Source organism: Leopardus geoffroyi, chromosome B2 (genome assembly GCF_018350155.1).
Source record: "Leopardus geoffroyi isolate Oge1 chromosome B2, O.geoffroyi_Oge1_pat1.0, whole genome shotgun sequence".
NCBI lineage: Eukaryota > Metazoa > Chordata > Mammalia > Carnivora > Felidae > Leopardus > Leopardus geoffroyi.
In genome coordinates, this window is record NC_059332.1 from 102,362,886 (window position 1) to 102,386,933 (window position 24,048).

General features: G+C 41.5%; 1 long non-coding RNA gene across 1 annotated transcript in view; it reads right to left on the reverse strand.

Moving 5' to 3' along the window:
• The window catches only part of LOC123608882, a 30,048-nt gene extending 11,047 nt beyond the window's left edge, over positions 1–19,001 (reverse strand). Inside the window, exon 1 of the long non-coding RNA XR_006717492.1 lies at positions 18,491–19,001. This is a non-coding gene — a long non-coding RNA (uncharacterized LOC123608882). The remainder of the gene's footprint in view (positions 1–18,490) is intronic.
• Between the last annotated feature and the right edge of the window lie 5,047 nt (positions 19,002–24,048).

Here is a 24,048-nt window from a genome sequence, read left to right on the forward strand (position 1 = left end):
TTTGGGACAGAGAGAGACAGAGCATGAACGGGGGAGGGGCAGAGAGAGAGGGAGACACAGAATCGGAAACAGGCTCCAGGCTCTGAGCCATCAGCCCAGAGCCAGACGCGGGGCTCGAACTCACGGACCGCGAGATCGTGACCTGGCTGAAGTCGGACGCTTAACCGACTGCACCACCCAGGCGCCCCTAAAGCTGTTTTTTTAAATAATTACACTACATCAGAAGGTATATGGTCATAAACTACTTAGTAAGCAAGAGGTCTGCTTATTATAAAGATATCCTCAGGATTTAAAAACTCTGACCTATTTTCGAATTACTTTTCATCTGGACCCAATCAAAAGTAATAGAAAGTTGATTTAGTTAGATTCCCCTAAACATGAACACATCTTAAGTGTGCAGGGAAAAAAAAAAAAAAAAACAAGTCAGCTCTCACATGACCCAAATTTGTTGGCCCATCTCTAAAAATGAGTCATAAAGGCAGTTTCTTCTTTGCGTATGAAAATGTTTGAGGAAAAACTATGTGCTTGCTGTAGCATAATTGACCACAGTAATTATAGTTCATGCAAATTTACGTTGTATTTATAAGACTGCTGGATTTGGTAGTGGGAGATTGGGGTGGGGGGGGCAGTCACTGCTTGAAATCTAAGTCTTTAATCCACAAAAAGCCATACTTTTTTTTTTTTTTTTTGGTCCAAACTGGCAATTATGGGTTGGAGAAGTATTTGTGCTTGTTCAGATGTTCCGTAGCCAAGAATTTGAAGATGTCCATTTTCTAAGTAAATCCAGTACTGAAGAAAAGTATTAAACTGTCAGATCTGAGAGCTGTATCTATTTTTATGATTCACCACTTCACTGGTAAGGAGGTAAAGACAAGCTCATCTTTTAAGAGAAACCAATTGTGTCCGGCAGTTATTTAGGAAAAACAGTATGATTCCGATTCTTGGAGAAAAGAAGACATTGATTCCACTTATAATTTGGACTCCATCATTTAATTATTAATGATGGTTTCAGAGCTGCTGTTGGCTTACTTAGGGTCACCAATTTGATTTCAAACCAATAATAATAGCACAAAGATCCCTTGGGTTTCTCCAGAGCAACAGAGTGATCACATTTCTTAGGCAATTGCTACTTCAACTATCAATTGTGCCATTTGTTCAAAATCAACATGTCACCGGGGCACTTGGCGTGGCTCAGTTGGTTGAGCGACCGACTTCAGCTCAGGTCATGATCTCACGGTTTGTGGGTTTGAGACCCACATCGGGCTTGTTGTTGTCAGTGCAGAGCCCACTTTGCTTCGTATCTTCTCTCCTCCCCTCTCTCTCGGCCCCTTCTCTTGTGCACTCTCTCTCAAAAATAAAGAAATCTTAAAAAAATCAATCAATCAATACGTCACCAAAGCCATTATTTCAACCCAGATTGGGATCACAAGGTCATAAAGGCATTTACTCTTCTGGGCCTCATCTATACATTACAATATCAAAGTTATAAAGACCAGCTTTCAAGTTTGATATCCTACAACCATTCTGAGGCAAGATCATTTCAACTAAGCTCATTTGGTAGACTATGACAGTGAAAGCAGATTGCCCTTACATACGATAACTTCCTATATGCCAAACATTTAATTTTGTTTCTGTCTCTCCAAGTAGGCAAAGAAAACAAAGAAAAGGAGGGTGTTGGGGCACCTGGGTGGCTCAGTCAGTTAAGTGTCCTACTTCAGGATCAGGTCATGATCTCGTGGTTCACGTGTTCAAGCCCCACAACAGGCTCTATGCTGACAGCTCGGAGCCAGGAGCCTGCTTTGGATTCTGTGTCTCCCTCTCTCTCTGCCCCTCCCCTGCTCATGCTCTGTCTCTCACAAAAATAAATAAACATTGAAAAAAACTTAAAAAGAAATGGGGGGGAGGTGTTTAAGTGTAAATCTAGTTCATTTAGTAGCTTATGCCTAGTAATGTTGGAAAAGGAGAGTTTTGCTTTCTTTTTTTTAATGTTTATTTATTTTTGAGAGAGAGAGAGAGTGTGTGTGTGAGAGGGGGAGGGACAGAGAGAAAGGAAGACACAGAATCTGAAGCAGGCTCCAGGCTCTGAGCTATCAGCAAAGAGCCCGACGCGGGGCTCGAACTCATAAGCCATGAGATCATGACCTGAGCCGAAGTCAAATGCTTAACTGACTCAGCCACCCAGGCACCTGAGTTTTTCTTTCTTAATCAGTGGTGAAAAGAGCCAGGAGAGTATCAAAGCCCCTCATTTCTGGCCCTTTTCCTCCCATCAGAGCCACACCGAGCAACTAAAGGAGCTTGGCTCACATTTTAAAGGGCAAAATTCCAAACCCTTAAAAAGTTTCCCGGACCCTACATTCAGCTACTCAATCATCCCATCTGCAATCAGGTGACATTAGCCCTGATTGGCCCTGAAACATTCGGACCTACATATGACCTGGAACCAGTCACTGCTCAGGCAGGAAGTGGATCAGAGGCACTTGGCTGAACCAAGTTTTTCTTTGCAGGGCTTAACCCATAGCTCCATTACCCACTCTTCTGTCAGGTTCAATATTGTATCTACACTGACCTCTGGGTGCAGTTCTCTCACTAATCTGAAGCTCATCTGCTGGAAACACTTTGAATTCTTGTCACAACATGCATTTTTAATGTTTTCCTGATGTATGGCGACCTCTGACCCCTCACCCTCTCTAGCCTCTCAGAACTTTACGTCTCTGTACTGTTTTCAGACTCTGCACTCCTGCCGTTCGCCCAGGGACCCCATACTCTGTGCTGACCCAGCCTCACCATGCCACAGAGGGACAGGAATGACTGGCCTTGCAACAAGGTGTTGAACTGCCATGTCGCACCACGGCGTTCCAGCCAGCCAGTTGCAATTTGGCAACATGAGGCTTTTAATCCAAATTCATGAGTCCCCTGTTGTCAACATAACGAACGCTTCTTAAAAACCTACTCTCTGCCAGGTATTCCTGTGAAAATTACTACCTACACGTCACTGCCCAAATCCACACCACTCCCCACTCCCACCCCAAGATTTTTCTGGTTTCAGCTGGACCTGAGAAAGAGTTAGGAGTGAGGGAAACAGCTGACCCCGAATGCTTTCTTCTCTGAAGCATGAACTCAAAGTTTTTGCTTACTTATGAATCATAGTCATGATGACAATATCCTTTGAAGTTATTTTCCTTGAAATGCTAGTAAGAGGCATTTTTCCATCCATCTCACAGGGGTTTTGTGTAAATGAATGCTGTTTCTGGAGTATTTCAAAGGAAGTATAAATGCACAAAGTATTCCTGAGTCTCCTTCCATGATGTTCGCTTCCAAGGCATCTAGATAAGCACCGTCTAATAGAAATGGAATGTGAGCTCCGTATGTAATTTTTAATTTTCTAGAGGCACCATTTAAGAAAGTAATAAGAAACAGGTGAAGTAAATGTTGATAATATATATTCATCTAGTCCTTTGTGTTCAAAATAGTATCATTTCTCCTGTCTTTAAAATCTCCTGCGTATTTTAGACTTGCAGTACATCTCAGTTCAGAGGAATAGTCATTGAAAGTGCTCAGTAGTCACCTGTGGCTAATGGCTACCACATTAAAGAGCACAGGTCTAGATGCTCAGTTAGTGAAAGCCATCCAGAACAAAGCTAGAGACTTAGGAAGATTCTTTAAAACTGTCAAGTTTTGGGGGCGCCTGGGTGGCGCAGTCGGTTAAGCGTCCGACTTCAGCCAGGTCACGATCTCGCGGTCCGTGAGTTCGAGCCCCGCGTCGGGCTCTGGGCGGATGGCTCAGAGCCTGGAGCCTGTTTCCGATTCTGTGTCTCCCTCTCTCTCTGCCCCTCCCCCGTTCATGCTCTGTCTCTCTCTGTCCCAAAAATAAATAAACGTTGAAAAAAAAATTAAAAAAAAAAAAACTGTTAAGTTTTTGTAATTGACTGAAATGTGCCCAACGGCCATGACAGTAGATCTTCCTTACAGGTAAGCTGTAAATCAGAAGTGATGTTTTCGATTTGTCAGAGCTTACAAAATTACGAAATTGATGAACTTGGTCCAAGGACTTGCTTACCTCTTGTGTAAATGTAAAAGGCTTTCTCTTCCAGGTCTGGCTGGGAGAACTTAAGATGTCATAGTTAATTGGGTAAGGATTTTGATGCTAGACTATTCCACCTTTTGAACTGAGCTCTCTCAAAGGCACCCAAATGCGTTCTGATGAGAATCTCTGTATCAGCATCAGAAGACAAGTTAACAAGGCTATTCAAGTTAGACTCCATCCTTTGCCTATCTAGTGGTATGCCTAGAGGCACTGTGCCCTTGGAAAGGTCAGAGACACAGACATGTAGCCTGGAGGACCGGTCTACAATCTCCCGATAATTAAATTTGAAGACATAAAGTTCCTGACCCTGAAAAGAGAAGCCTTCTTCCAGTGAGAAAGAGTTATCTAGTCTCTTCCTGTGTGAGAATGTTTTGCCTCAATGTAAACAAACGAAAGAGTTGAAAAATGAGGTGCAAAAATGCCCTCTTCAGGGTAAACAACAAACCGGTTAGGATATGATTTTCTTGGAATGTGTTGCGAATTCCAGAGGCAGGCTCACACTTGTCAAAGAACAGGCAATCCTTCTGACGGACATAATAACCTCAAGACTTAGTCGGATACATTCATGCATTAAGCTTGGCAAATCCAAATCTGTGCTTACATTTTTCCTATTTCTTATGTAACCAGATATTTTCTGCATCTTAATGGAAGAAAAAACAAGGCACAGCAAGTATTTGCTTCGAGAACAACTTGGTTCTGAAGACCATTAGAACCAACCTTATTTCGTTGCTTCACTAAATATTACAATCACTTTCTAGCACCTCTGATGTTAGTTTCGTTTTTCCTTTTGTGATAACAGAAATCCAACACACTGACTAAAGAAATAAAAGTTTCTGAGACTATTTGAGTAACTTCGCACAGTCACGGTAGGGTATGGCCGATTCAGCTACTAAATATCCAGTCACTAGAAATGTATCCCGTGTTCCTTATATTTCTATCTGGAAAGGCCTTTGTTAATGTTACCCTGCAAGTTTCTTGCAGGGCTGGGACTAGGGTGATGCGAGTGACTCACTCACCTCAGGTACAAAATCTAGGAAGGTGCCAAAAACACTCAATTAAAACAAAAAAGTTTTAATGCGACATCTTTAAAAAAAAAAATTAAATGAATGTAAAAAAAAAAAATAACCCTATAATGAACAAAATATCAAAATCTCACTTACATCAAGACAGACTCTGACCCTGCGCTGGCTTCCCCCCAATTCTGGCCCTGTTCAGGCCCCTGCTTGGGAGGAAGAGGGAGTGTTCTGTCGGGGAGCTTAAGAGAAAAAACAGAGCATGCCCTTCCTTCAAAATCTGCCAGCCTGCCCTGCTTGTCTGTGAGGTCGGTGTGAACCAGGTGGGCCCCCATGAACGAGGGCCTGCAGTTGGCCAGAGTGGCCAGGAACGCCAAAGTACTGGCAGGATTCATGTTCTTGCTGCTTTATCGCTGAGGCCTCAGATCCTTTAAGCTGCCCACTGTGCCAAACCACGCGGCCATCTCTCAACTGTTCACGTGGTAGCAGCTTACTCCTTCAAGGTCAGCGGAAGAGTCTCTCTGCAGTCTGCGAAGACAAAGGATGTGTCTGCGCGTGAGGAAACAGAATCAGGAGAGCAACAACCCATCACCTTTGCCATTTTCTATTGGTTAGACGCCGGTCACATTCAAGAGGAGGAGATCATACGAGGGCGTAGATCACCAAGGGTCACCCTAAGGCATCTCTGTATAGTAACCAACCGTGTTACAGAGAAATCAAAAAGAGCTTCGGTGAAGCTTGAAAGCACCCTCAGGTCATATGACAAGTAAGGAGGCAGTTCTAGGATGAAGCTCAGTTCTGTCTGAGGACTCCACAGATATCCCACTAGGCCAGCGTTTTCTAAAATGTCTTCTGTAGAACTCCACTTCTGCAAGATGATATCTGAGGTACTTGCACAGGGGAACTTTGGTATTTAATTATTTTTTTAATTAATTAATTTATTTTTTTTATAAGGGACTTTGGTATTTAAATAGATTTAGAGAACGCTGGGATAACTGAAGTTAAGCAGGGTTTTTATTATTTTTTTTAATTTTTATTTAAAAAAATTTTTTTTAATGTTTATTTATTTCTGAGACAGAGAGAGACAGAGCATGAGTGGGAGAGGGGCAGAGAGAGAGGGAGACACAGAATCTGAAGCAGGCTCCAGGCTCTGAGATGTCAGCACAGAGCCCGACGCGGGGCTCGAACTCACGGACCGCAAAATCGCGACCGGAGCCGAAGCCGGATGCTCAACCGACTGAGCCACCCAGGCGCCCCAAAAAGCAGGGTTTCGTCTAGCACTTTCGTTGTAAATCCCCCACTTCCAAACTTCCGATTTCCCATCAATGTCTGAAGAGGATAAAGAAGGGTGAGCTTAACCTTGAAAGAGAATAGACTATCCCACACATCTTCAGGCAGAGGTACTATTATTGAAACAACTACTGAACGGTTCAGATCCAAATCTCTTGATTCCACGTGCTAGACGTCACGTGGCATCGTGTGTTAAAGAAAAGGAGTGGCTGATTTGCTAATCAGTCATTCTCTAGCAATATTCATATCTGAAAATGTATCTGGTAATAAATGGGAGATCAGAACCTTCAGCTTTGATGGTATTCTTCCTGAAGTTACCAAAATTGCTTTATTTTATTTATTTATTTTTTTTTTCCATTTTGCTACAGTCTCTTCCTTTCTTCCTGACTTCCTTCGCCTGTCTATCCATTCCCTGAGATTTGCTTTCTTGAAGGGACGAGGATGTTGCTAGCTGATGGCCAGGAAGTAGATGTCACCCTCCATCGAAGGTCAGCACGGAACTATAGCCAGCACCATGGGAAGGGGCCCTTTAGCAAGGAAATGAGACCGTGCATTTCTCCAAGGCCATGGGACAACCAGAAATCTTTCAAAGCTGAACAAGAGGAAATATTCCAGGAATGGCCTTGTGGTTGATTGTACCATTCCCACAAAGTCTGAAGGGAATTTCAAGGAACCTGCCCAAATTCTGTCTGTCCATGTAAAAACTGTTAATCTAATCCTTTGTTTCTTCATTTCTGCATTAAGACCAGCGTCAAAAGGAGAACATAATTGGGCAGTGAGAACTGCAAAAGGAATGAACTGAGTTTTAGCCAATAACTGAATAAAACTTAATAGTACACATACATAAAATGATTTTTAGGTTTTTTTTTTTTTTTTAAACAAACGAGGAAATTTTCGGAAAACTTCCAGAAATAATCTTTCGCAGAAGTGATGGGGGTCGATAACAGTTTACAATATTAATCTGACCCTTTTATTATTATTATTATTTGTGTCAAAATCTCCTTGCTCTAGATCGTATTCTCTTTAGTTACTGCTTTTGATCTGCACTGGATTGTTTGCCTTTTTTCAGTTAATGGAAGGAATTCTATGCATGAAATGGTACAAACTAAGGTCAGATATCTGGGGCCAGAATGTCAGCAGGAACCCATGTACTGGACTGTGAGGGGTAAATCACCACTGGTCACAAAAAAGAGAGAGAGAGAGCGTAATTGCGAATTGGTTTTCTGTTTTCCTGAAGGAAGAGAATGGTGTTTTTCACATGTATATTTCCACTTAAGAAAAAAGCAATACAAGTAGCAGTTTACAATTTCCCCAAACGCTGGATTGTCTTTCTTTACCTCCATTTTAAAAGCAAAAACACTTTTTCTTTACCTGGTTAACCCCTGAGTTTCTGTCTTCCTTCTCACTAAAAAGAGGATTTTTTTTTACACCCTGTGTTTATATAATTTGAAGACTAGTTAGTATTCCGAACTTCAGTCTTGTTGCTGTCCTTTACCACCTACTAATGAGAATTATTCTTGAATAATTGCGGCCAGAAAACAAGATTCTACTTAAGACCAGGGAAGGTTAATTCCAGTTAGCGTAAAGGTCAGGAATTGAATTTATGGTGTTACTGTATTCAGCTACGAAATAATCAGGAAAAGCCACAGCTTTTTCTATGGGAACTCAGATACCATGTGTGTTAACTCTAGCCATACTCCATGAAGAGGCTGGACAATCAAACAACAGTGAGTCCTAGAAAGGACTAGGACAGCATTAATAGGAGTTAGAAACAATATATCATGTAATCCTTTAGACTGGGGGTCAGCAAACTTTTGTAAAAAGCCAGATAATAAATACTCTGGGCTTTGTAGACCACATCCAGTGTCTGTAGTATATTGTCCTTTGTTTTTCTTACAACACTTTAAAATTTAAAAGCCATTTTTAACTCTTATACTGTACTCAAACAAGCCACATTTGGCCTAAAAGCTATAGTTTGCTAATCCCTGCTTTAGTCCATTTATATTCATTAAAATAAATTTTTTTTATATAGATTTAAAACTCAAGGCTCCTAGTTGTTTAAAAATAGCTCAATAAAGTAATGGGTCAAATGTGATAAAAATTTCACGTTGTACAAATATAATCCAAGGTGTCAAGTCAAAGGGGCTGACTTACTTGCCAGTTTTTATTTTCTTTTTCTACCTCAAAAAAAATTAAACTTAAAACTATTGTAGTGTCTAATTAAAATTGTGTAGCTTTTCAAATAGAAAATTTTCTTCTTTAATATATTTGTCTAAAATTCATGAATTGTATGTGGAAAGGCAAAAGCTGCCTAATATAGCCTTAGCTGGCAAATTATGTTTCCCATAAATACCAAGATAATGTTAATTCTTGGGTTAGTTATGAAAAAGGAGGAGGAGGAGGGGGAAGAGAATGAGAAAACTATATATGTAATGTTATAACCACTAAGTTAGAAACATAACACCAGTAATTAATAACAATTCAGTTGACCAGGTTAGCTTTAAAAACACAATTGGTAAAAAGCAAAAACTTACTTTTCCTGTGGAAAAGTAGTCAAAGACTAGTTACTTAAGGTGACTCTCCCAAAAGGCTGATCAAGCTGAGATTAGTCTTCTATTGTGGAGTGGGGGTGCAGCTGATCTTGGGAATACAGGGCCAACTGTCTTTCTCTGTAATTTCTTTGCAGTACCTTAATGTCAGGGAGGAATACTTCTACATTTTACATTTTATATTATGCCCACCTCAAACACCTGATTACTTTAAAGTCTTTAGGTGAATTTTGAATTCTACCATATAATATAGCCACATCATTTTTATATCAGAGAATAGGAGATTGGTTAAATTTCTCCAGGCGCTACTCAAGTTCCCAAATGCCTACCCACGTCTGCCTTATAGGTTCATCTGCACCTCCTGTGGAGTAACTCTGTTCCCATGTGGGCTTCCCAGGAGCCAACAGAAACGAACTGAAGAACTTCCCTTTCCAAAGCTCACCTTTCTGCCGCAGTGACTGGGTCTCCTGTTAGGGACTCCCAGCTCTGAGCTAAGGCTTTTGGATAGGACAAGAGAGAGGACAAAAGCCAGACACCAGGCTTTCTGGAATGTGCCTAAGTCAAGATTTGCATATATCAGAGAATATTTTAAATGTGCCAGAAAACTGCTACTTAAAAGACAGAAACTAGAAGTCTCTTGGTGAAAATTACTTTCTAAAAAATGTTTATGTATTGACTTGTTGATTTTATGGATTTTGAGAAAGAGAGACGGGGGAAGGGCAGAGAGAGGGAGAGAGAGAATCCCAAGTAAGCTCCACGCGGTCAGCACAGAGCCCGACTTGGGGCTCGAACTCAAAAACCATGAGATCATGACCTGAGCCCAGATCAAGAGCCCAAGGCTTAACCGACTGAGCCATCCAGGCGCCCTGCCAGAAGTTCATTTCTTTAACACAGATTTTTATATTGCTTACAGTACAAAATTACCTACTTAAGATTATACTGTAACAATGACAGGAATACCGTATTACCCCCCACTTTACAGAAAACTGAGCTGCAGAGAGGGCAAGTGCGTCACTTCCAGGTAGTCCCGGGGCTGTGATGCAGTAGAGACCGACTTGAACCCAGGCTGTTTGACCCCATAGCCTGTTTTAACTCTGTGCTCTTCGTGACACTATTCTGACACAGAACGACATTAAAATCAAAACAGTTCTTAGCATTTTAGCAACTCCTTACTGTTCTGCTTTATGCTGAAATTAGCCCTACTTCTATTTAATAACCCCATCACTGATTACTATCGTAATGCCAGCTGAAATATTATACTATAAAGAGGAAAGAAAATGAGTACTCCTAGCTCTTCGCTTCCTATGGATCATTTATGCTGGTAGAATCTAAAGCATCACTCCATTAGCTTGTACTTAATAGCAAATCGTTTGGGGCCTGCACAGCCCCTAGCGATTTCACCAGCCACCCTCTGTGCTTCCATTTGTTAATGTTCACCTGCTCCCCCTCATTAATATGCAAACATGCAGTGACTTCAGCTTATTCCCAAAGCCCTGTCTTGACATGAAGTCATCTTTTCTCTCCGTGTGCTTCTTGGAGAGGCCATTATCTGAACTCGGAAATGTCCTGTAGCAAAATAGCTTTTTCTGAGGAATAGAAACATCTCATAACCCTGACAACAGAAACAAAAGGCATCATTGCCTGATAAAATGGCAGTCTAACCATGAATCCCCATAATCAGCTATTTAAATCCCCATCTCACCGTGAGGTTTTGCTCTAGCATAAGCTATCATGCCCACAAATACTGACGAGCACATGATCGTCGTGGACTCTGGCTACAGAAAATGTCTGGCTGATGTGTTTCATGCTACTCTAATTGTGTTCCTTATATTTAACTCGGGTCACCTTTGTTAGAGGTGCCCCCAACCAGACCAGCAGTCATTTTTTCTTGCTGCATAAGCATGACAAAGTTCAAGTGCTGCCCCATTGTGACCTTACAGCTCTCCTAACAAAAACTTCTCTCTGCAACTACCGGGATGTGGCAAAAAGGCAATCTGAGCTTCCTGCTTCTGCGTGCTTTGGATACGTGACCTTTCCTGTCCAAAGTTCAGGGGGGGTCGAGGATAAAGTTCTGATTCCGGTATGCATCATTTCTGGTGTGTAGATACGAGGCACGTAAGCAAGCTTTAAACAAGAGGGTGTGTGATTTTTCAACTTGGCTGAAAATATTTTCATTGACCTTTTTCAGGAGTGTGAAAAACTTTCTGCCCTCGAGTGAACTCTGTCAATCTTTGATTGCGCTTCTAGTCTCCTCGGTATGGTTATAAGAAACAATATTGAAGTGTCTAATTCTTCTGTTTGCAAGCATCATGCACACAAGTGTATAATAGTTTACCATTTGTTCTAGCACAGAATTAGGACCGTATAGTCCTAATTGTCCATATAGTTGAAGCAGAAGCCCTTTAATGACAATTTTCTACATTTATCGAAAGGTAATGTTGTGGTGTTGGCCTGATATATGGGTGCATTGCCTCCAATTCTTTGTTTCCTTTTGTATCAGACTAGAAGAAATTTCTATCCCAAACCTATAAGTACCACCCCAACACCATCCTTTTAACACATCCTTTTAACATCATTTACCTTGGGTTTTACGAAGTGTTCCCCTAAAGTCTTACTTGTGAATGTCACTCTAAATAAACCACACTGTAGTTAATACGGAGAGGCAGCCCCAGACATGTGTATAACAATCAAGGGATCCAAAAAGAAGAGTTTTCAAAATCAAGATTTGAGTCAAGTTAATTACTTCCTACTGGTAAATTGCACCCATTATAAAACAGAAACATTAAGATCGTGTTGTGAGGATTAATGAGATCGCGTTGGTTAAGCGCTTTAAGCCCTTTGGAGATAGATTCCATCATTTTGCCACCTGGGTGCATGATAAAAAAGAAAATATCCCAGTTTTCTTTGAGGCACAATGTATACAGTTAGCAATAGCCAGCAGGCTTTATCAATCTTTTTTTCTTTTATCTTTTTAATAACTAATATTGTTGCAGGAGGGAATGTTGCAAACCAAGGCTAAAAGTGAGATAAAGGCAGATAGCTGATTCCTGTAACTTCTACCCAATACATTAGACTTATAGCCAAATTTTACCAAATTCACTTGTCAGTCTACATGACAGAGCAAAATGAGCAAGAGGTTTAAGATGAGAACAAACTGGATTGAAATTCTGGTTCTACTGGATGGGTAACTCTCTTTAAACGTCAATTTCTGCAACTATAAAATGCAATGACAAGCTTCCTTCTAATAATTACAATTGAAATAATTCAGACCTACACTTTTATGGAGAACAAATGAAACTTGCTGAACAAAATATTTATGATAATAATAAAAACAATAATTGCTTCTTAAAAACATCAAAGAGATAATAAGATGCTGAGGAATTACTGGACCAAAATCTAAAAGACAAGATCCCTGAGAAGGAAAGCCAAGATGTAAAGCCACTTTTGCGCCAAAGTCATCTGCCGATCTAGAAAAAAATAAAACAGTAGCAAAACGAGCTGAGCTTTTGGTAGCCTTAGAGACTGAGAGGGAGGAGGCAAAGCCCAGAGTCTACCAAAGCTGGGGACTCTGATAAACTGATACCAGTCTAACCTGGAGCCCTAGGATGAGGGGGCTCAAAAGTCATCCAGCCCTCACAGACCTGCAGGGCTCTGGGTATCCTAGAGAACCTCAGCTTTGGACTGGGATCAGGAGATTTTCTAAGACTCCCAGGAGCATGATGTGTCTGGGACAATGGTGGCCAATAAACTTTCATTCATAATGCAAGCTTTTAGATCTAACATAGATTTTCGTAAGTGCCTTAGATTTTACTTATACAGGGCTTGTTAATGCCTATTTTTCAAGTTTATGATTGGAGTCTGATGATACCGCTGATATCAATGGTTAGGCATAATGGTGAATTAGTCTCCTATGTTATTCTTACTTATGTTACCTTCATTTCTTTCTCTCAATTTAGTATCTTTTCTTTTGCCCTTTGCCCCTTTCTCCCTTCAACTCCCAGGTGCAACATCCTCTCTCAGTCACCTTCACCTAAGAGCCTTCCCATAGCTTCTTCACCATATTATGAATTATTCTCAAGTTCAGTCATGTCACACGGGAAATAGTATAAAGAAAGGGCACAGTGGGATCACAACAACATCAAAGCGACTTTAGGACATGTGTTCCCTCCACAATTTTTCCTAGTATAGTAATTTTGAAGAGTTTGTTGTATTCTGATATTTGTGAATTCATCTATCTCAATACCTTCGTTACTAGATGTTGAGCAGATGATATGTGACCCACAGTAGCCAGATGCTGAAGAGAGTAGAAAAAAAGCCCATTAATGATTCCTGTCCCTCAGGATGCACTTCATCTGCAGCTGAAGAAAATAAATGAAAACATATTGGGCAATGAGAGAAACAACCGGAATTCAGAGAAGACTGTATGAGGAAACACTGTATGACTTCCACTGGGAATATAAGGGGAGGCACTGAAGTGCCAAGGAAGTAAGAGAGCAGATGCTGGGCTACCTGGGTGGCTCAGTCAGTTAAGTGTCCGGCTTCGGCTCAGGTCATGATCTCACTGTCCATGGGTTCGAGCCCCGTATCAAGATCTGTGCTGACAGCTCAGAGCCTGGAGCCTACTTTGGGTTCTGTGTCTCCCTCTCTCTCTGCCGTTCCCCGGATCACTCTCTGTCTCTCAAAAATAAATAAAACATTTTAAAAAATAGAAAATAATGAAAAATAAAAAGAGAGAGCAGATACTATGCGTGAAAGCAAGGACTATAACACAGAGGACAGGGGCAGAGGGAGCATGACCAGACAATAAAAATAAATAAATGAATCAAAAGCCCACTGTGTGTTGTATGCTATTCCACACGTCTTACAGCTATCTTAGACACCTCAAAAAGCCTTACCAGCAGGTATTACCATCAGTTACAGATAGTCAATTGAGGCTTAATCCATTGAGGCCATACCACAGAGTCCATAAGTAGTGAAGCTAGAATTTGAAGCCGGTTCATAAGGACACCGAAACCTGTGCTCTTAGCTACTACCCCAGAATGATTTTACCAGGGTCATTTTATGGAAGGCCTAGCAAGAAGGTAAACAGGGGTTATTGGCAATAGGCAAATGCAGTCAACCCTTCTGGGTTCTTGAGGAAGGAAGTGAAATGCTAAAAGCACCTTTTAGAGCAATTCCTTGGATCTTGACACGGAAGAATCAACAGAAATTAGTTATGACTAAATCAATTAGACCCAGTAGAAGATTGTGGGCTATATCCAAGGTTTGACGTGTTCTGGTCTGAAACCCAGTGGTGGGTGTGAGAACAGAGAGCAATTGATGAGTCTAAAAACTAGTCTAAAGGAAGAAAAGAAAGACATGTTGACATTGGCTAAACAAATGAAGAAGGAAGAAAAGCCAAAGAAAATCTTAGAGAGAAATGGCAAAAAAAAAAAAAAAAAAAAAAAAGTGACAAGCTAACAGTAGAAAGGGAAGCAATCTCTATGAGAAGAAAGGGAGTTCAAGTTCCAATGTGTTCAGCTTGGGGCAATGGCAGGACGTAGGAGGAATGGTGTATCATGAGCATTGAGAAACCCTTGGATAAGAGACCATAGTAAGATGCCTGTGAAGGAACGGGAAATGTAAAACACCAGAGTGTCAGTAAGATAACTTATTTTGTTAAGTCTCAGAAGCTTCTTACAGGGAAAAATACAACAGAAGTACTTAATAAATAATGAGAACACTTCCCCTAGCTGCCACTTTGCCTGAATTTCTCTTCACTTCATGCTTTCCTCTTAGTAGGCACTAACTGCCAGCCATTCGTGTCGCAATATTACCTCCCACTTCTTAATTTCTGCCCGTGTTTGTTTGTTTAGATGTGCCTATGCCTTTAATCCTGCTTTTCTTTTGTGCTGTCTCAAGTAATAAGGACAACAATGACTGGAATCTACCTCTTTTGGCCTATCCAGCAGTGATTGGAGTGATATTCTTCTATACCATGTTATTTCATAGTAAACATGACATTAAACCCAATTACATCGAAGATTAAGTTCTTGAAAGTCAGCCTTTCTAATGAGACTGACCTCACAACTCTTTGCATGACCTTCGTTGAATCACTTTGGGTCAAGACTGAGCTACTATTAAAACAAACAAACAAACACAAACTCAAAATATAGGGGCTCAACTACATGGAATTTTTTTTTCACCCATGTCATAGCTCAATAGCAGTTAAGGTCTGGTGGGATCGGTCTGATATCGTCACTGCATAGCTTCTATGTTAGAGATTAAGGAGGCTGTTCCAGTCACTGGAAAGGGGGCAAAAGAAAGTAGAGGGCAATAAGCTTCTTTTTTCCAAAGAAGTGACACAAAATGTACATACATCACTTCTGCTCATACTTTATTGCTCTGGACTTAGTCATGTGACTCAGGGCTAGCTCAAAAAAAGCTGGGAAATATAGCTTCTAGCTGGGTGGTCTTGTACCAGCTACATGATTGTAGAGGAGAGCAGGCAGTTCAGGGCTTTATTATTAAAAAGAAAAAGAGGAGGATGAATTTGAGGGAACAATTAGCAGGCCCTACTACATCTGGGTTTAGAGCCCCACTCCTCATTATGCTGTTCTCTTCATTTAACGAGACCTCCCTCTCCAGGTGTCCAAATAATTTTTAAAACAGCTAATCTATTCCGTAGTACTGTTTTCAAATGGAACATTTTACTATTTAAAAGAGCTGAGGGGAGTGGCTCAGTCGGTAGAGCGTCCGACTTCGGCTCAGGTCATGATCTCACAGCTCCTGAGTTCCAGCCCCACGTCGGGCTCTCTGCTGACAGCTCGGAGCCTGGAGCCTGCTTCAGATTCTGTGTCTCCCTCTCTCTCTGCCCCTCCCCTGATCACATTCTGTCTCTCTCTCTCTCAAAAATAAACATTTAAAAAAAAAAGTGAAGGGAGAACTGCTTCAATTAGCAGTTGGAAGTGAGGGGCCAGAAGGCATCTGAGTCTCCTCTTTTCCCTCCGCATCTCACTACACAGGAGACCCTTGATTCTGAGAAATAAAATTTGGAAACTGCTCTCACAGAGTTTTTTTTCATCAAAAAGGAATGTGTTATGCTTCCTAAGCAGTCAGACCCAACCAGTGAAAATTACTCTCTCCCATTTAAATAATGGAAAGTCCTCTTCAAGTCCTGATTTACATCCATCTTGTCAGCTAAGTGAACAAGCGAGCTCAGAGCCATTTTCCCAGTCTGCTCTGCTAAGCTTCTGACCTTGCAGAACACCCTGCCAAGTGTGAATTAATAATCACTTTGATGCAAAGGGTAAAAGGGGAGGATATTTCTGTGATTCTTCCCCACAAATCTAATCTTGACAAATGGAATCGCATTATGTCTCATTAGCTAATAAACTATCTAGATTGAAATTGCATGTAGGGCGAGAAATGAACTCAAATTATGCCTAACACTCCTGGAAGCAACTTTTCATCTTCATTTCAAGAATAGAGGAGATAAAAAAAAAAAAATCCCTGAGGAAAAGTCAACAGAACTGAAAACAAAACACGAAGAAGTTTTCATTTTAGCCACTAATCCCATAGTCTTCCATTACTGAAATCTAAGAAAACATGGCAAACACCTTGACTGTGGGGGGGGGGGGGGGGGCTTGGTTGATTATTTCAAGTCCTCTGAGCCAAAACCAGGCCATGAAGATCATCAGGGCTTTCTGTCAAAATCAGAATATTTAACAGCTTTCTCTCTTTCTTTCTTTCTTTCTTTCTTTCTTTCTTTCTTTCTTGTTTTTGTTAGCATTGTACTATAGTTTCTCATTTATTCACCCATTTTCTGATGAAAGTTCCCAGTGAGAGAATCTCTTTCTTGAAATGCCCATGTTTGGCATGCCAATCATTTACATTTCAAATTTCTGAATGTGGGGGTAAGTTATATCCAGCTACTTATTAATAATATTCTTAGGATTAGTTCAAAATGGGTCATATCAATACTTGTGAAAGGAAATTCTTTGCAGGACAATCTCATGGTCTGAATTAACAAAATGCACATGCTTTATCACAGAGTGACTTTGTCATGGCCTAAAAGCACTCGTATTTAGGTTATTAATACTGTATAGAGGGGCGCCTGGGTGGCGCAGTCGGTTAAGCGTCCGACTTCAGCCAGGTCACGATCTCGCGGTCCGTGAGTTCGAGCCCCGCGTCGGGCTCTGGGCTGATGGCTCAGAGCCTGGAGCCTGTTTCCGATTCTGTGTCTCCCTCTCTCTCTGCCCCTCCCCCGTTCATGCTCTGTCTCTGTCTGTCCCAAAAATAAATAAACGTTGAAAAAAAAAAAAATACTGTATAGAATTCAAACAGAAAACTCAAAATACTGATGGACTTTATATTTGGAAGAGTAAAGCTTCTCCATAAAACAAGAGGTCTCTTGTTTTATAAAGAAATAACTTCCAAGATATACTGACATTTTTATTGTCTTACTAGTGATTACTTTGCTCAAAAGAATTACAGAAGAATAATATTTAGGATTCATAATGAAACACACATTAGAGCATCTATAATTTAAGTTTTGTTTCAGTTTCAATTCTTTTCATTTGCACAGGACCTGATGGCAAACTTATTCCAGAAAATTTTAGGGTTTCAGAGATTGCTTTACATGCTCTATCAGATGATATTTAGATGATCAAAATACTGTTTTGCAAATCGCCCCCTTGAAGAGTTATGAATAACCACTTGTATTCAGGAGAGAGAATCCGTGAAAACAAACCTGACGATAGGAATGCAACGTGTTATTTTTCCAGCAATTCATATTCTAGGTGCCGGATCAAACCAGTAATTAAACTATCTGAGTCTTACAGAGACAAAATCAGATTAAAATCAAATTATGGCACCTGGTCAAATACTTTCCCAAATAAAAACAAAAAGAGAGTCGATAATCCCTTTTTAAAGAGGCCAGATGCTTCAACTCACAAGATAAACAGCATTTAGCAAGTCCCAGCTCAGAGGCAGTACCTGTTCCAGCGGTGCGATGGCCCTCACAGTAAACTTCCCTTAGCCTGTATCTTTCTTGTTGTCTTTAGTCTTTTAAGTGTGTGTATGTATATGCGCACACACACGTATAATACGAGTCTGTTTCGAAGTTTATCTCTGCATGAAATTATAGCTTGTCATTACAGTAGAATACTCTAAACTTCTACAGGATAAGGGCAATGTCTTCCTTATTGACCTCAAATCCCCAGTGATTGGCACAAAGCAGGTGCTCAACGGGTATTTTAAAATGCATAAGTGAGGGGCGCCTGGGTGGCGCAGTCGGTTAAGCGTCCGACTTCAGCCAGGTCACGATCTCACGGTCCGTGAGTTCGAGCCCCGCGTCGGGCTCTGGGCTGATGGCTCAGAGCCTGGAGCCTGTTTCCGATTCTGTGTCTCCCTCTCTCTCTGCCCCTCCCCCGTTCATGCTCTGTCTCTCTCTGTCCCAAAAATAAATAAACGTTGAAAAAAAAAATTAAAAAAAATGCATAAGTGAATGAATAGTACCAGGATTTTCACTCCCACACCCTATAAAAACTGCTTTTGTCAGGGTCACCAATTACCTTTATGTTGCTGATGTCAGCCGTCCATTCAGTGTCCATGCGGTTTTGACACAGCAGCCCATCTGACAAAGTTGGTCCCTGTCTCTTCTCTGAGATCTTCCTCCTACAACACTGATCCCTCTTTTTCAATCTGTTTTTGTCAGTTTCTCTTCTCCTCCCTGAGTTTTCATGTCAGACAGCGTGGATTCGGGGGTGGTCCTCTTTTTCTCTCTTCCTCAGTGAGCTCACCTAATCTCGTGGCTTTCAAACAACATCACTAACTTTCAGATTTATATCTACAGCCAGCTCCAAACTATGTAGTCACTTATTGATCTCCCCATTTGGATAGCTACTAGGCATCTCAAACTTCCTATATCCAAAATTGAACTCCTCCTCTCTTCCCTATTCATCCACTTACTTCTGCCCCAAACATGTCCCATTTGCACCCATTTTCCCATCGGTTCATGGCTTTTCTGTTCTCCAGGTGCTCGGTCACCCACTGCCCCTACCACCATGTGGCTAGAAGTGCCATCAGAAGCAGAAAAACTGGCTTGTCTCTTCCTCCTACACTCCTCCTCCCACCATGCTTTCCATTGGCAGATTTAAGTGAAAGCCAGCTGGCAAGAGAGCCTAGGAATAATGGTCTGCAAGCTTCCAGACTCATGGTACACAGAGGAGAGTTTAGAAGCCTGAGAGTGGAGCTGAGCATCTGTGGACGCTATCTGCCACAGCCTACTAACTCATCTCCCTGCTTCCCCCCTTATCCCCTTGATTATTCTCACCATTGCACCCAGAGGCACTTTTCAAAAATGAAAATTAGATGTCACTCCTCTGCTAGAATAGAGAAAAATAAAACAAACCCTATTTGCTCTCTATTTCACTGAATAAAAGCCAAAATGCTCACAGATGGCTACAAATAGAATGTGATCTAACCTCTGTGGTCTTCCTGACTTAGCTCTGTAGCAGCTAACCTGGCCTCCTGCTCCTGGGACACCTGTCCCCTCCCTTTTGCCCTTGGCACTGGTTGTTCTAAAAGCCTAAAACACTCTTTCCCCAGGTGGTCACCCTCACTACTGTCTTTTCTTAGTTATTACTTTTCTAATGAAATTTTATTTTAAATTTAAATCTTAATTTTAAATCCCATCCCCAGCATTTCTAGTACCCATGCAATATTGTGATTCAGAAGAAATATATATTTTGGTCACTCAGTTGACTAGATGTGTTTGGTCTTTGTCCATAGTTCTTCACTCACTGCTCCTAAAACTCTTGGAATTTCCTGTGATGACAGCAAATAAGGTGTCCTTTATTATGTTAATGGGTGACTTTTGGACCCCACCTAAGGGTATCAGCTGGCTGCCAGAAGAACCAGCTGTGTGATTTAAAGGTTTGGAACTTTCAGTTCCACTAACCTCACCCCCAATCTAGAACCGGAGAGGGGCTACAGGATGAATTAGCCAATAGTTGATGAGTTAATCAATTGTGCCGATATAGCAAAGCTTCCATAAAAGTCCAAAAGGACAGAGTTTGGAGAGCTTCCAGGTTGGTGAACACTTACAGATCCAGGGAGAGTGGTATGCCTAGAGAGGTCAGGAAAGTTCTGTGCCCTTTCCACATCCCTCACCCTCTACATCTCTTCATCTGGTTGTTGATTCATATCCTTTATCATATCCTTTAATGAACTGGTAAACAGAGGTGTTTCCCTGAGTCCAGTGAGTGGCTTTAGCAAATTAAAGGAACCTGAGGAGGAGATCATTGGAACCTCCAATCTATAGCTGATTGCCTAGACTCGCAGGTAACAGCCTGGGGCTTGTGCCTGGTCTCTGAAGTGGGGAGGTGGGATTGGGGAATGAGGCAGTCCTACACTACTGAACCCTTAACCTGTGGAATCTGATGCTCTCTCCTAGTAAATAGTATCAGAATTGAGTTGACACCAGCGGGGTGTCCAAGAATTGCTTAGTGTTTTGTTGGGGGGAATCTCCCCCTACACTGGAAGGAAGTCCTAAAACTCTAAAAGAACCCCCTTCTCTGATTTCTTTGCTGTTGGTCATGTTTTTAACACAACACTTATCACTTACTAGCCACAGAATAATTTACATGTTTAGTTTTTCATGTTTTTTAAAAAAATCATCTCTCCCTGCATAAAAAGATAAACCCCACAAAAGCATGAATCTTTGTCCAATGACATTTCATAGGCCTAGGCCAGTGTTCTAAAAGTAATGAAATCCATTTCCCACATGCTTGCCCCAACGGTCATCAAGTCAAGGCTATTAACCAGGCAGTTGGTTTGTGCCGAGAATAGAACACCTGCAGGACACTCTTTCATGCCTTTTCTTGTTTATTTTTAACAGTTAAACTTGACTTTCATGCCTTCTCTAATAAATAGCTTTGTAGGAGGAAAAACAGAAAATGGATATTACAAGGAAACGGTAGGATAGCTGCACAGTAACAAAAACCCAGTCAAACCAGCCGAAGCCGAAAGGTGATTTATTGGCTGCATAAGTGGAAAATCCAGGAACCGACATGGAAATGGCGTGACTGGATCCATATACTCTAGGTGGAACACCAAGAATCAGTCTCTCTTTTTCCACATGACCTTTGTGTTGACCTTATTCTCAGGCAGGGATTCCCTAACTGCTGTCAAACCAGGCCATCAGCTGCAATAGTTTCCTTCCTGCTCATGAGGACCACAGTGGAGAAAGCGGCTCTTTCCTAATGCTTCCAAAAAATTTCTCTGACTGACTCTCGTTGGCCTGGATGAATCCCTGTCCTTCTTGAACCAATCGCTCGGCCTGCAGTTGCCCTGGTTTAAGTCATATCCTGTTCCCCAAGCCAGGGGCTGGGGTGAACCCACTCAAATCAGATGAGAATGATGGATAAGTGGTTTCACAATGACAAGTCAAGAACTTTTACCAAAATAAGGAAGAAGGGACACTGAGCTGGCATTACAACTGATGTCTACTGTATTATGAAATACCCAGAGTTCTGAGAAAAAGTCAACAGAGTTTTGAGAGTGAAGTGATAGGAAATGAGGATGAGAAATTAGATTGAAGTCTGATTGTAAATAGCTTTCCCCCCCCCCTCCTTTTTTTAAAATTAGAAATGCATGTGGTCTCAGAAGATCTGAGTTCTCGTCTCAAATCTTTCTGGAACTATCTATGTGATCTTCCAAGTAACTTACTATCTATATAAATGCGTCCTCAACTACAAAATGTAATTCCTCTAAAGTAATCTCTGCGTTTCCCACCAGCTCTGTCAACTGATGATTCCAGCGGGGCAAGGGAGGTGTTGCGGCCAGCTAGTGTACCTACCATAGACGTACTTGCTATCACAGAAGGGAAAGAAGAGGCAAGCACCTGTTCCCTTTCCCTTGCCACCAGCTAGAGACACTGTTTCATACCCACATCTAGTTCAGGAGAGCATTCTGACAGATGTGAAAATTAATCCAGGCAGAGAGAACTGGGTTCTTGCTAGTGCTTCCCAAACCTGGCCATGCTTCAGCACTACCTAGAGAACTCAAAAAACAATACAGACCCAGGTCCACGCCTATGGTACTGACCAAGGCTCATGAATTTGTATTATTAGAATTCCCCTCGGGGCGCCTGGGTGGCGCAGTCGGTTAAGCGTCCGACTTCAGCCAGGTCACGATCTCGCGGTCCGTGAGTTCGAGCCCCGCGTCGGGCTCTGGGCAGATGGCTCAGAGCCTGGAGCCTGTTTCTGATTCTGTGTCTCCCTCTCTCTCTGCCCCTCCCCCGTTCATGCTCTGTCTCTCTCTGTCCCAAAAAAAATAAATACACAAAAAAAAAAAAAAAAAAAAAGAATTCCCCTTGTTTTTGCTTCCTCCTACTCTTCAGTCTTGGATATGGCAGTTTTCTTTCGGTCAAGATTACCAAATACTAATCAAAAATCTTATATATCTACATGCTAAGAGAGATCTTGATTTGGAATATGTATCCACAAAACATCGTCAGTTTTGCTTGACAGTAAAATATGGGAGGAAAAAGGAAACACCGCATTCACTAACACACTTGAGTGTTTTATGCAGAAGAGATGCATTTCATTTGACAAGAATTATGGTTTTCATAATATATACAAGGTGCATTCTCTTTATTCTGCCAGTTTCAGAGAACTAGTCATAACTTTTCAATTTTCACATAACATCCAAGTCATAATAAGAACGAAGGCATCCTTCACAAAGCTTCAGTCATTGATTGTTTTCAATAAATCTCCAGAAGTGATGGCAAAATCAATTATACCCAGCACATCTTCCACTTTTTGTGATGAATTTTTGAATAGATCATTACACTACATTTCATCAAATTCTTCAGTTTATGAATCAATAAGCTGATTTTGCCCTAATATTTCTCAGAGCATTTTTCTGAGATCAGTTTAGCCAATATTTGAATGTTTTCAAGTCCACCATTGAGATGTGACAAAATTAGCCACAAAAGACGAATTCTGAGGAAATAATAGCTCAGTGCAGACGTGTTTACCTTCAATAGTGTTGTCATTCTGACTTCCTTGTCTGTGCGAACATATGCTCTGGGTTTGTCAAGAAATAGTTAAGTTCGGCGTGATGCATGTTCCTGGGACTAAAGGAAGGGAGTGCTGAGAAAGCTGAAGCACGATGTAAATACAGTATTTCCTTTCCACAAACCTAAGAAAACAAACAAGCAGCAGACGTGCATGGGTGCGCAAGCGCACACACCCGCACCTTCCCCATCCCCCACCCCCCCCCCCACGCTACATTTAGGATCTGTATGTAAAGTGTCCTGAGAAAAGTTTAAACAAACAGTTGTTTCAGGTTCAATGGGAATAACCTCCAAACATCAAATAAATTCTGACTTTGCTATAAGAACTTGAAAACAATCAACTCCGCCTTTACCCTAGACAATAAAGGTGACATTTCATTCTTTAATACGGTAATCTCCTTGCCAGGGCTATTTTGGAACAGAAAGAATTAATATTTGAGTCACCAATTTGTTCAATCATTAATGTATCAAATATTTACTTAACCTCTTCTATGTCTAGAGGAAGCACTTGGTACCAGGGAGATTTTTAGTATCTTCTCATGTAAACCATGACTGATACTACAATAGTTGTTGGAGTACATTTCCTGAGACCGCGGAGTTGTCACAGCCCTCCAAATCAGAGGAGGGCTCAGAGGCACCTCAGGGTCCCTCCAGCCCAGATGAATCACCTATCAGGACCCACGATAGAGATGCACCTCTTTCCCATGTTCATAGAGCGCATGCCCAGCGCTGCCCTCATCCTAATTCTGAGAATAGAGAGGCAAGGCAGACTCAGACCCTACCTGCTGGAGCTCCCATACCAATGAGGGAACTGAATGTGTAAGATATACCATGCGTGACAGAAGCTCTGATCCTTGCAGGTGCAGAGGGCTAGAGCACAGGGCGGGCAGCCAGCTCCATCTCTCACGACAGGAGAGGCGTTGACAGAGATGTAAAAGAGCAGGCAAGAAAGACCAGGTGTACGTGGCAGAGAGAAACATGGGTGCAAATGCGAAAACAAGCATGGCGAGTTTGGTGCGGGGGCGGGTAGCTCTGAATGGTTTGAGAGAA